At 42.9% G+C, this 13,847-nt stretch overlaps 1 long non-coding RNA gene across 1 annotated transcript in view; it reads right to left on the minus strand.

Annotated features, from left to right (window-relative positions):
* Positions 1–13,847, minus strand: part of LOC133365231 (uncharacterized) — a 50,660-nt gene that overhangs the window by 19,278 nt on the left and 17,535 nt on the right. The gene's annotated exons all lie outside the window — the stretch shown is intronic.

Here is a 13,847-nt window from a genome sequence, read left to right on the forward strand (position 1 = left end):
CTCCTTAATGCTCCATCCAAGAGCCAAGCACACATTATGTTTACCATGATGTTACAGCAGAAAATGGTCTTCACATCCAAATCCACATCTGTCAGGACCCACTGCTGATCAGACCCAAACATATGAAGAGGAAGAATGGGATGCTTCTGTTGCCACTACAACAGGTGGAAACCTTGGGATTCAACAGTCCCTGAGACAGGTCCCCCCACGTCCAGTTGACACCCTGCTTGAGGAAGTGCAATAACAAGGAACCCAATGTCCCTGTTGGGACCTCTACCCTGGCTCTGGGCTCTTCCTCATCTCCCCGGGACCTTGGGAACAGTTCCAGGGGAAAGCTCCTCAGATTTGCAGACCCATTTCTGATACCTGGATTCTTCCCTGTGGTCCAGTAAGTAAGTAAAATCTTTAATACGGTCCAAGACCAGCAATTATAATTACAAGACCTCTGGGTATCAGAGAACACAGAAAATAATTAAGTAATACAGTCTCATAAATAAATCAGGGATTTTCACACACATATACAAAGAGAGAGAGAGAGAACGTTCAGGCATTTCTACACAGGATTAACTTTTGGAATTACTTCTAAAACCTCAGCATCTTTGAAAAGTACTCCGACCTCATGTTCTGAAGGTCATAACATGCCAGCAGGAGTGGAAGTTGTGGAAAAATAAAGTGCTGCTGTGCTGACACCAGGTGGATGCATAACAGCCAACCATTTCTCAGGGGGCAAACAAACTCTGGAGGATTGTGCACCGTGTTACCGCTACAGGCCATCTCTGCAAGTACAAGCAAGTGAGGGACCAGCACAGGCTATAAAGGCTTGACCTGCAGGGAGTTAGATGTGCACAAGAGCCCTTGAAAACAAACCACGCAGGTTGGCACCTTCCTTCACTGTGACTCTGCGGGGTACCCACAGTGACATCCATCCTTCCAGAAGGATTTCTCTTCTTTGAAGCAAGAATCGTGGGACAGTAGTTTGCTGCATAGGTAGGAAGAGAGGGCAAACTCTCCTGCCGAGGGAGACTCCAGCGCATTATCCTGCAATGTTCCATGATAAAAGATTTATGAAATTTGTCCGGCTGGGCTGAGTTTCCGGGGAGGCCTCCCGTGGAGAGGGCGAAGGCGATACTGAGGGCGTATCGCATGGTACCTTGGAGGGCAACCAGCCCAGGGCGAGGGGCAATTGAAGTTGGTCAGGTGGCTCTGCTGCCCTGTGGGAGTGTCCGCTGGGGTGGGTGTACAAAAGTAGGTGACGCCAGAGGGAGAAGGAACATTCTTCTGGCAATGTCTTGGGTCAGCCCCAAGAAGGGAATGGATACTCGGTTTCCACTGATGGGGTTTAGTGGAGTTCTTTGGGGGGGGGAGTTTTCCTGGTCACTTCAAGGAGTCCTCTAGGGGGGAAATAATCTCCAAAGATGGGCTAAGCCTACTGACATTGGAAATAATAGTCCTTAAATGGGTAGTCCTTTGATGAGTGTGAGATGTACCTAGTAGGGCCTGTTCCTTCCCCGGGGAGCCCAGTTCCTCACTCTCTAGATAGCGCATACTGGTCCACGAGGGGCAGGCCGATGGTTTGAATTTCACGATAGATTCAGGAGCGTCTGGGAGGGAGTTGTCAACTCTCGGCCAGCTTTGTTGACTATCTGGGTTAGGTTCCGCAACAGAGGGATAAATGGAAGAAAGCACTCCCTAGTGACTCGAGCTCATCTCATCAGCTCAGTAGGTGTCAGCCGCTGGCGATAAGCCCACATGCAATTGTCCTGGCGGCGTCTGGTTGAATTGCCCAAGCTGCAGATTTTCCAGATGCCTTTTTAAGAAATCCAGTCTCTTGACAATTTCAGTTTGATCTTTAGCGGGTAACGCTAACAAGGATTCCACCAGTTGCTTTTCATCGTTGTCAAAGGGCAGGATCGTCACAGGCATTGAGTGCCCTGCCTTTGGAGATGTTAGAGATGTTGAGGAGCCTGCTCGAAGTTGTGGGGAGGACCATGGCCCAGGAGTGGAAAGTCTTGGGGGCGCAGGACCCTGGTCCCTTTCCTAGGGATGTAAAAGCCACAGGGGCTGAGGGTGTGCCCTGTTCTCAAATAGTCTGTTGACCATGATCCCACTCATTGTGAAAAGATCTCTGTGATGGTAAACCAGGCTAGCGAGTCTCGGATCCCCGAAAGTGACTACTGCCCACGCGTTCCTGTAATCATAAAACAGGTATTTGACACTGTCGAGGTCCAGCACACCTAACTGGTTCGGAAGGACTGAATTCACAACGTCTAAAAGGTGGAGTTTGCGCTTTAATTGTGACAGAGGTCCTGCAGGTTTGGGATAATTCGTCATAACCAGCTTGTGCCGGTTCAAGACTAGATTCCAATGGGCAGAGCTGCTGCTTTCCTGCCCCTTTATGGCTATACTGTAGCCCCGTGAAAACAATTTCTTGCCAGGAGTTAGTGATCCCGTGGATTGTGCTGTCACCACTCGAGGCAGCTCTTGGGCTGGGTGCAGTGAAGAAAAAGGTAAGGAAGGGGTGCGAGTACGCTGTTGGAATGACAGGGGAGCATATTCAGCTTCCATTTGCCTGGTTCTTTTACTGGCTTTTGGTACTGAACTCTGTGTCTGTGGCCCATCTAGTAGCTGAAATAGCCGATTGAACCTCATCTTCTTGTAACGAGGCAGCTTGGAATTTTTAATGCTTTTACTTTTCTTGATGATGTTTCCACGTTGATTACACGCCCTCTTGTTGGTTGGCATACAGCTGGATGGTGATTTGATGGGCGACATTATGAGGCGTGAATTGTGCACTATTTGGGAGCCTGCATTACTCTGTTTGTGGCTAGCGGCCTCGTCCCCGATGAGAGTTTGGAAAAGTTCTACCAGAGTGGTTAGGAGACTGTTGGACTGAGTGAGAAATGATTTAACACAGTCAATTTCCTTTGATATCGAAAGAAGCCATCCCTCAAGAAGTACTTTAGTACTTAGGGGTTCTGATGAAGGATCGGAGGGGTCTGTAATTAGTTGCTGGGACCCATTGCGAATTGGTGATTCGTTAGATCGATTGCCCAGATGGTCCTTTAAATTGAGTTCATGTCCTTGTCGCAGAGGGGCGGCGGAGCCTACCGCTGCCAACTCCATGGCTAAGTCCGTCAGGGCAGGGTCTTCCTTTAAGTCAACAAGTTTATATTTAAGATCCAAAGTCCAATCCAAAATGGTGGATGAGGGAGGTGGTAAATATGGTGGCGTCTCTCTCGACTCCTGGTCCCCATTAGGGAGTGGAAAGAACTGAGTAATTTTAGTTTGATGCTCCTCCGCATTTGGAGGGACTTCAGTACAGAGAGCAATTCCCAGGTCCCTGTATTTTTTCCTGGTAAGCACCATGGATTTAAAGGGACCGGCCTGATATCAGGAGAGTGGAGCACTAAAAGGAGTTTGGATTTAAAGTTCGCTACTTTTTGCTTTGATGAGATGAGATCTCCCCTCATAAATCTGTGGGGCTTACAAAGCCAGTCGATTTAACTGTCAGTTGAGAAGGCCCCCCGCTGTTCAGTTAGGGAGAGAATGTCAGTTACACTCTCTTCTTGTCTTTGTAATTTGCTCCTTCTCCATAACAAAGAGGACGGAGATAGGGCTCTGGCGTTTTGCCAGTATCTGGCTGTTTTCCATGCACTCACTGGCAGGAAACTTCCTCCGCTAATCTTCCAGAGGTATGTACGACCTCAGAAGAATGTTATGAACTGAATTTGTTAGCTGGGGCGAAAGTGAGTCTTACCAGTTGCAGGCAAATCTCAGCAAAAGCTACAGAATACTTTAAACACCTCCAGCCACCGGCGCCATGATCAGACCAAGACCATGCTCTTGGGACTCAGTTCCTATCACCCCCCCCAGTATCCAATAATGGTTGAATGAAGTTAGCAAGTTTCTAGTGCCACACCTTTTCTTTTTTAGGCTGTAGGTTATTCTAAAATTATTAAAAGCATACAATTATCATAATATAATACCAATGGTTTGGCACTGGTTGTTGTTGTTTGTTATTTAAAAAATGAAATACACCAGCCCATCTGTTCAGTAGAATTTGTAACATTTTATTTTCTAAAAAATATTGTCATGAGTGAAATACTACATGAAAGCATAACAATAGTCATTTTCCCCTTCAGATGGATTAACAGCATAATCCTCATAATGTCTACTTAGAAGTAAGTCCTATTGAATTCAGTGGGGCTCATTCCAGGTAAGTGGGTTTAGGACTGTAGCCTAAATATCCTTTTGCATGTTTTGTTTAGCAAACTCTTGAGCAATTATTTATAACGTTATATATTTCCCAATTATGGGAAGCAGAAAGCAATGTGGGAAATAGTATGTTCTGAAGAGATAACATAATTTTATTTTAAGATAATTTTTAACGAAAATTTTGGGAAGTTATTATCTATGTTGTATTATGCTTGTCAATACAACATAGATAACTTCCCAGAATTTTCATTAATTTGTTAGTTGTTTTATACTGATGGATTCTGTAACCATTAATTTTAGTCAGGTAATTTGAGCAAGCTATTTATCTGGTTTCTATTTTCTCTGTGTAGTCCAGTTGCAATGGTTTGTGGCTAATACAAATAAAGGAATTTGACTTTGTATTGTATTATACTTGTCATGGTAATAAAAAAAGAATGTAAGAATATGCGCAGTCTAGGTTTTGTGAAGGAAGGGAAAGCTGTCAGTTTGGCAGGAATTAAAACCTCCTACAAGCTGTGGGTAAGATGCAGGAGTAGCACTGAGGGGCAGGGTTAAGGACTCAGAAGAAATCATAGAAAAGAAGACTGAGGATTAGGAATCCAACAGCTCATATGGCTGAAAATCTACACATAGGACTAAGAAACAGGAGCCCCGTGTGAATGGCGGGTGTACTAAAAGGAATGGGGTGAAAAGGAAGGGAGAGAAGTAGGAACTAACAAGAGATGGACCTGTGGAGGCACCTCACATACTTACAAAAAAAAGCTATAACTATATGAACACAATAAGGGGGAGTGATATTGCAAACATCTTTGTGAAGAAGGATCTCTGCATGAGATCAAGAATTCAATGCATAGGGCTGCTAGACCTAGAGGGTTTAAATTACTTTGAAGGAAATTTCTGCCAGTTGTGGATTCTACTGCCACTGCAGCATTGTGTCATTAATGGCAACTCTAACAGGGCAAAAGGCCAAGAAGCAATTGGGGAAAGGGGGAGTGTCAGTAAATGTTAAATATACTGATTTGAACTAACCAGCCAATTCAGATGTACACTGCTGAGTATAGGATTTAATGTCTTATTAAGGAAAAGCTCCAGAGGCTCTACAACCTGAACCTTTCTTGGGGGTATTTCATTATTCACCATCAAGTTTTCTTTTCATTACTTTAATTTCCTGTTCTAGGGGATTTGTGGGGAACTGCTTAGGACAACTCTATAAGTTGATTGATGGAGGCATACTTTGTGCTTGTCATTACTGGGGCTTTGCGTGCATGTGGCCTTGGAGCTATATGAGTCTTCTGAGGATAATTAAGTTTTATTATAAAGCTCCAGCATTTGGGTCAACATAACCCAATGTCAGTCAAAACTATCTGGGCAATAATACTTGTAATTCTTTAATATAATGAAACAGCCTTGTTTTGTATTGACTGATACAATTATATAATATAAACACACCGACTTTCTGGTCAGTTTGCAGTGGGCACACTGTGGTTTCTAAGGCTTATAGTGCTTGAAATTATTTAATAAGGCTGACAGTAATTTAAATCAATTCACATCTTCAGGACAGGTTATAGAAATCAATTTGTCTCAGGACTCGTAATGTGTGACTTTGCCATAAAGTTTGCTATAAAGATAAAGCCATAAAGGAAAATTGCTCAGCCCCACTTCTGAAGGACAGAGAACATGCTTAAAATTAAAGCAGAATAAATTTATAGTGAATAACAGAAGAAATGGGGGTTTTTTTTACAAAAATTCTCCAAAAATGCTGCCAAGAGAAACTGTGGAACATCTAAGTTTTCAGTTTTTTCTTTTTAAAGAAAATATTGTTGTGAGTTTGGGGGGTTGAGATGGATAATTCCTATGAGTCCCCTTCTAGCCTCTGATTTGGAATCCTGTGCCTGGTGTGAGAAAGTCACTCTGCTGGTCAGATGAGCTTCTTTGTTAAGCTAATAGAGTGGCCAGGTGGGTTAATGGGTCTTTCAGGTGCCCATCAACTGATGAATGGGCCAGGGAGACCCTTTTCTCATTGAAACTCTTCAGGAGAGCCTTCCCCCCCCTCCTGGGGCCAAGGAGAGGCTTGTATTTTCAGTGTGTTTGGGAAAGGCTGGGAGACTGGCTCTCTGCACCATGGCTTTAGGATGCCTCCTGTAACCCTGATGGAAAAGCTGGATATTGGACTGCTGATGCCTTGAATCCCTCCATCCTAAGCTCAAGTTGGAATGTGTGTAAATAAACCACATTTCATATAGACACCACAGTCTCCGCTGACCTTCTTCCCAAGGAAACCAAACCCAGGGCAAGCGCAGGGACCCCAGTAAATCTCACTGCTTGGAGATTGGGGTGGCGCACAACAATATCTTTATTACAAATTGTCAGAATAAAACATACAGACACAAACATACACTGGATATTTAAAGCATAGGTTTGTAATGCAACACCACTTTCAACTATGTGAGAGATCAACGTCAGTACTAGAAAGAATAAAAAAGGATAGAATTCACTGGATGACACCACCCAAAGGTATATGGGTCAGTGGTTAGCAGAGTGACTGGAACAAACCAGATTAAGTCCAGACAGAAAGGAAAAAATATTCTACTGAGGTAAACTGAACAAGAACAGTATAAGATTCACTAATAGGCAAAAAACCTTGCAGTTTAAGAACATACCTATTGCCAACAGGTATTTCTATGAAACTTTAAAAAGCAGGGAAATTGGGCAGCTATACTGAATGCACCAGGGGAGCAGGAGACCTGACCTCTTCTCTGATATACTGTACTGTCCTAAATTTGTAAAAATGCCAACACAATTTGGGTTGGTCTTTCACAGTCCAATCCACTTCCTGTGTAGCTTGGAAGAATTTGGCAACATGTGCCTCTGAGCATATGGTGAGTGGTGGCAGTACCTGCCATCTCGAAAGATGGAGAATTACATTTTTGTATGTTTGTTGGTGTTCTTCTTACTTTGCTTCTTTCTTGTGTTACTACTGTTTCTACAGAGACTCTAACCTAGAAAATTATATTTCTCTCATTATTCATCCTAGAAATCTGTGTTAAATTTGTTTTTATTAATTTCAAAGCCTTTTTATTGATCAATGTCATATGATAGTGAATACATTCTTTTGTGTTTCAAACTGGAGGTTAGGTTCTATTTCTATTTGGGGTGCATTCACAGTTGAATCTGAAACTGCAGTTTGATATAAAATTAGACTAATTACAATATGTTGCTAGTTAAGCAATGAATCTAGCTGTTGGGGAAAAACAAACTTGACCTACCTAAGATGCATATGTGCAGCCTGCTATGTTTAAACCACTCCGCTTAAGGAAAGGTGGGCATGATCAATTAAAAACATAGAGCACACCTAGAATTTTGCTAGAATCTATTTCATCTCCCAATGTTGTTTTTTTGTTTTGTTTCTGTGAACTGAGACACTCCTCATGTCCATTGGAAACTATTCTGCAGAATAATCAGTGCCATTATTTCACAATTGTTTTTGAAGATTTTTTAGTGTTGCATAGTGTTGCTGTAGTTCACATATTCACAGAAAAAGAAGCAAAAGAAAATGATTTACTATAGGAAACTTCACCAAAATTACAAAGTAAATCAAACATATTTAAAGTGACTATCTGAACTATATCCACTGTCTTAATATTGTTGCTTCTTCCCTTCTAAAACAAGATCAGCACAACAAATGTCTTGTTTCTGTTATTTGGGCTGATTACAGGTGTTGCTACCACTCGCCATATGCTCAGAGGCACATGTTACCAAATTCTTCCATGCTACACAGGAAGTGGATTGGATTGTGAAAGACCGACCAAAATTGTGTTTGCATTTTGACAAATGTGTAGGGCAGTCCAATATGTCAGAGAGGAGGTCAGGTCTCCTGCTCCCCTGGTGCATTCACTATAGCTGCCCAATTTCCCTGCTTTTTAAAGTTTCATAGAAATATCTGTTGGCTATAGGTATATTCTTAATCCGCAAGAGGGTTTTTTTTTTTTTTTTGCCTATTAGTGAATTTCTCTGCTTTTTAATCTGGGAAGTAAGAAATGGGATCCTGTGCAAGTTTGCTGAGGAGGAAGGCAAGTTTGATCATTTGCATGCTTACTAAGCATAGTGGGATTTATTTCTCTGCAATCATGCTTAGCATATGTAAAATGACCATGGGGAGGAAGAAGGAGAAGTGGGAGGGAGGGCTGGATTGGGCAGGGTAGAAGGAAGAACAAAGGGGGAAAGGGAGGAAGAAGGGAGGAGAAATGGAAAGGAGAGGGAGGGGAAAGGCAGGCCAGATCATTTGCATGCTTGTTGAGTTCAATGGAATTTACCTCCCTTGCAATCATGTTTAGGATAGGTAAAACTGACCATGTGGGAGGAGGAGGGGAATGGGAGAGGGAAGGAGGAAGGGAGGAGGAGAGGAGGGGAAGGGGGCAGGGGCAGGAGGGAGGGGACAGGAGGAAGGAGGAGGGGAGGGCAGATTTGATCATTTGCATGCTTTTGAGTTCAGTGGGATTTACTCCTGTGCAATCATGCTTAGGATAGGTGAATCTGACCTCGGGGAGGGGCAGGGAGTGGAGGAGGAGGGCAGGAAGGGGAGGGGAAGAGATTGGGTAGATGGGCACTGGGCAGAGAGAATGCCCCTTTTCTTTCTAAAAGGAAAACATTGTGAACAGTATCATTGTTTTTCAACGTTTCCTCCACCTTTTTATTCTACAGCTGGTAGTTGTAGTCTCCCACCCAAATTTAAACCAAAGCTGTCACTGGCCTCATCCACACCAGACCTTTCTTTCACTTTAGACAGTCATGGCTTCCCCCAAAGATTCCTGAGAAGTGTAGCTAGTGAAAGGTGCTGAGAGTTGCTAGGAGATGCCCTTTTCTCCTCACAGAGCTTCAATTAGAGTGGCTGACTGTTAAACCAGTCTGGCCACTGGAGCTCTGTCAGGGGAATAGGAATCTCCTACCAACTCTCAGCACCCTTCACAAACTACACTTCCCAGGATTCTTTGGGGGAAGCCATGATGGTCTAAAGTGAAAGAAGGGTCTGGTGTGGGTGTGCCCCCCTAATTAGACAAGCCAAGCAGCTGTGAATGTGGCTTTTAGAACACTGACAGTTGGTTCTTACTGAGCATCCCTCTTCTCTCCCTTCCCCCCTTCTTCCTCCCCTCCCCTCTTCCTTCCTCCTCCTCCCCTGCTCACTCCAATCTTCCTTCCCTCCCTCTCCTCCTCTCCCCCGTGGCCAGTTTTACATATAATTGAATTTAATGTTATAGCTCTTAAATTAATTAAAAATCAGCCAGGCACTTTTTTTTAACTTTTAAACTGCAGAAGATGACGGTCAGGGTATGGGGTCAGTAATAGGATTACAGGTACTCTGTGAACATGGCTGATTTTTAATGAATTTCAACCAATTTTGAGACCCCGACAGAAAAACGTCCAACAGAGGTCTGGATTTTTTTCTCATTTTACATTTTGAATTCTTGATTCTCTCTGACTGTTGTATCACCATGAAAATGTAGAGGGTTGTTAAGCAAGCGTTTCTGAGTTCAGAGCTATAAATGTTGTTAGGTTTTATTTTGAAATGAGCTTATGGGAAACATCAGAATGGTATGGGGGGTATTTTCAATTTAACATTGCAGAATGTGAAAAATCCATGCTAGCTATAGTATACAGCCACTCTTGTGGCTGTATATTATGAGAAGAAATAAAACAGGGGTTTGTCTTAATTACAGGCTTACAAAGGGGAAAAACTCCTTCAGAACAATTTCTCCCTCCATCTGTCAAATCTCAATCATCTTCCCCACTGACAGTTAACTCCCAGCTGCCTAGAATCTCCAGCCAATCAGAGTTTGTTGTCAGCCAGACCAATAGCAGAATTAATGCCTTGAGTCACACACTGTTGTACTTCATCGGCTTGGCCCTATGCTACAATATACCAGGGCAAAGTTGTCACAGGAGAGCTAGTGGGCTTTTGTTTGTTTGTTTTTAAATCTAGCTAAGGCAAGAATAGCCGGAGGTGCTTTTTCATGTGATTAGAAGAGAGGTAAGTTTTAACAATTATTTATTTATTTATTTGTTTGTTTGTTTCATTTATACCCCACCTTTCTTTCACCATGGAACCAAGGCGTCATACATGGGGTTCCCAAGCGGTCTCCCAACCAGGCACTACCAGACCCAGATCTGAAAAAAAAATCTGCATTCTACATCTCAGTACTACATATGAGATTTAATTCATGTGCCAGTAATCTGTATATCAACTTAAAACCAATCAGGTACTGTTGATATAATGATGTGTTCTAGGGATGGGCGAGAAATTTGATTCAGTTCACGTTTCAAGCAGAATCTATCACATTCTCAGTTTCTGAAACAATATGAGAACCAAAACACAGCCATCCTTTGAAATGTGCACTTACTTGGATTTTGCAAAGCAGTTAGCCAACCAAACAATGTTTACAAAAATGCATATGTTAGGGGAAAGTGTGCATGAAAATGACTACATGAGTGAAAATAACATACAAAAAAGGCATTAGTTAAAACTGCCTACAAAAATGGCTTTATTAAGAGAAATTTGCACCAAAATGCTTAAGAATTTTTATGAGGTCTTTTTTTTTTAAAAGGTGCAGAAATATGAACAACTGAATTTAAGATTGGAAAATGAGAAACCAAGAGAACTGAATTTGGCAGATCTTTCCATCCCTAATGTGTTCCTACCTCCTTAGGTATCATACCTCTGAGGATATAATCCTGACCCAGCTAAGGATGAGTCCTTGCCTGCCTGAGTTCCTGCTTGCCTGTCTTTGATGGCAGAGCCACAGACTTGCTTTATTTAGTGAGACTCCTAATGCAATATGGCAAACCTTGGAAACCTTCTACTCTGCTACATCCCATTAGTTCATGGCCTGATGGTTATTGGCTTCTGGTGACACATAGACAGCCTTTTTCACTGGTAGCACTGGGATGCGCTCCCTCACTGGCTTTTGAAGATGCACCTCTTTACACAGACATTCCCTTAATCTCTTGACCCGACTCTCCTGTTTTAATTGCTGTGCTGTTTTAATGGGATTGTTTTATTTCATATTAATCCTCAATGTCCATATTTTAATGTTTTAATAAGATTGCTTTGTTGTGTAATTCAATTATGGTATATATTTAATTCTGTATTATAACAATGTATAAATTTTTAATGTTTTGTAAACTGCTTAAACATCATCTTGGAATTAAGCAGTATATAATAATAGCTGTAGAGCCAGTGTGGTGTAGTGGTTAAGGTGTTGGACTACAACCTGGGAGACCAGGGTTCGAATCCCCACACAGCTGAAGCTGACTGGGTGGCCTTGGGCCAGTCACTGCCTCTCAGCCTCAGAGGAAGGCAATGGTAACCCCCCTCTTAATACCGCTTACCATTTATTTATTTTATTTATTTAATTAAGCTTATATACCGCCCGACTAGCAACAGCTCTCTGGGCGGTGAACATTAAAAATACAATAAAAATAACACAATACAGTATATCACAATACAAAACTGTACAAAAACTGTACAGTCTAAAATCAAAATATAATAATTTAGAATTAACAGGAATTAAAATGCCTCAGAGAAGAGAAAGGTTTTAACCTGGCGCCAAAAAGATGATAGTGTCGGCGCCAGGCGCACCTCCTTGGGGAGACCATTCCATAGTTCGGGGGCCACCACTGAGAAGGCCCTAGATCTTGTCACCACTCTCCGGGCTTCCCTATGAGTCAGAACCCGGAGGAGGGCCTTCGTAGTAGACCGTAGTGTACGGGCCGGTTCATATCGGGAGAGGCGTTCCGACAGATATCGTGGTCCTGCGCCGTATAAGGCTTTATAGGTAAGTACCAACACTTTGAATCTGGCCCGGAAGCATATTGGAAGCCAGTGCAAACGGGCTAGCACAGGTGTTATATGCTCAGACCGCTTAGTTCTTGTTAGCAGTCTGGCCGCCGCATTTTGCACTAGCTGCAGCTTCCGAATTGTCTTCAAAGGTAGCCCTACGTAAAGCGCATTGCAGTAGTCCAGACGCGAGGTTACCATAGCATGTACCACTGATGTGAGGTCCTCCTTACTCAGATAGGGACGTAGCTGGGCTACCAACCGAAGTTAGTAGAACGCATTCTGGGCCACCGAGGCTACATGAGCCTCAAGTGTGAGGGAAGAGTCTAAGATGACTCCCAGACTACGCACCTGTTCCTTTAGGGGGAGTGTAACCCCATCCAGGACAGGGTATATATCCACTATCCGATCAGAGAAACCATGAAAATCCTATTCATAGGGTTGCCATAAGTCAGAATCAACTTGAAGGCAGTTCACACACACACACAGTAATAGCTGTAGCAGTAGCAATAATGCCTTCAGACGGATGAATAGTGTGTGCTCAACATATTTTTTTTCTCTAACTGACAATACTTCTGTTGACTTGCTGCTACTTTGCCCTCCTGGCTAGCTCAAGGGAGGCCGCTACACTCCCTGGGGATATCCATCAGGAAATCTGTGTCTTGCATTGCTGTTGCTAAGGCCATTTTAATATCCCTTCAATATCCCCCCGTGCATAGATCAGGTTGGTCATGCCATGGAGTCAACGACAAACCACAAGCAGCACAGCACCTGGGAAGCAATCATTCCAATCAGATCACTATAATATAAACTTTTATCAAAATCCCGAATAAACATTTGGCTGCTTTCAGCCACAGTGAATTAACCATGTACTGTTCACTTAAGACACAGTAGTGCAGTGGCAAATTTAGAAGTGCAGGCTCCCTGCGTAGTAGTTATGCCATGCTCACTTACACCCCTCACAGCCATGCCCCCTTCTAAGATTATACAATAAAAATAAGCTTTCAGTTTCTGTGATTGATGATAGTTGTTTAGACACCAAGAATCCCTGGGGTCCTCTAGAGCTGCTGTTTTCCCCTCCCCTGCACTTGGCTAGTAGCTTCTGTCACCTTGCAATCTCCATTTGAGATCAAGTACTCCTTATAAGTTATTTTCTGCAGATTCTACAACACAAAATCCCTTGGTATACATGTCTACTCAGAAGTAAGTCTCTGTGTTTAATGAGGCTTATTCCGAGGTATGTGGGTACAGTATTATAGCCTAAGCTTTCTTGTCAGGAAGGGCCTGAGAAGAGTTCATGGTGAGAGGACCCTTTGTGCACACCAACCTGGGAGTAAGCTCACTTGAAAACAATTGGAACCTATGCATGCAAACACACAGTAATCATGCCAGATTGGCTGAAGCCTGGAAGTGTACTAAGTGGGGTGGGAGTGGAGAAAAAAATGTCCCTTCCTTTATAAAGATGCATCACTTTGGTTAAAGGAGGTAAAATCTGCCGCAAGCACTAAGTCCTCCTTTGAAGCCATTTTATGCCTCCTCCTGTATCTTCACAATGAGTCTGTAAAGTAGACAGAGCCTGGAAAATTTACTTTTTTGAACTACAACTCCCATCAGCCCCAGCCAGCATGGCCACTGGATTGGACTGATGGGAGTTGTAGTTCAAAAAAGTAAATTTTCCAAGCTCTGAAAGTAAATTAGGCTAAGAGATTATGATTGGCCCAAGGGCACCAAGTGAACTTCATGGCTAAGTGGGGATTTCAAATCCTTTCTGCTCAAAAATGAAAAAGAAAAAAATGCTGTA

Source organism: Rhineura floridana, chromosome 10 (genome assembly GCF_030035675.1).
Source record: "Rhineura floridana isolate rRhiFlo1 chromosome 10, rRhiFlo1.hap2, whole genome shotgun sequence".
Classification (NCBI taxonomy): domain Eukaryota; kingdom Metazoa; phylum Chordata; class Lepidosauria; order Squamata; family Rhineuridae; genus Rhineura; species Rhineura floridana.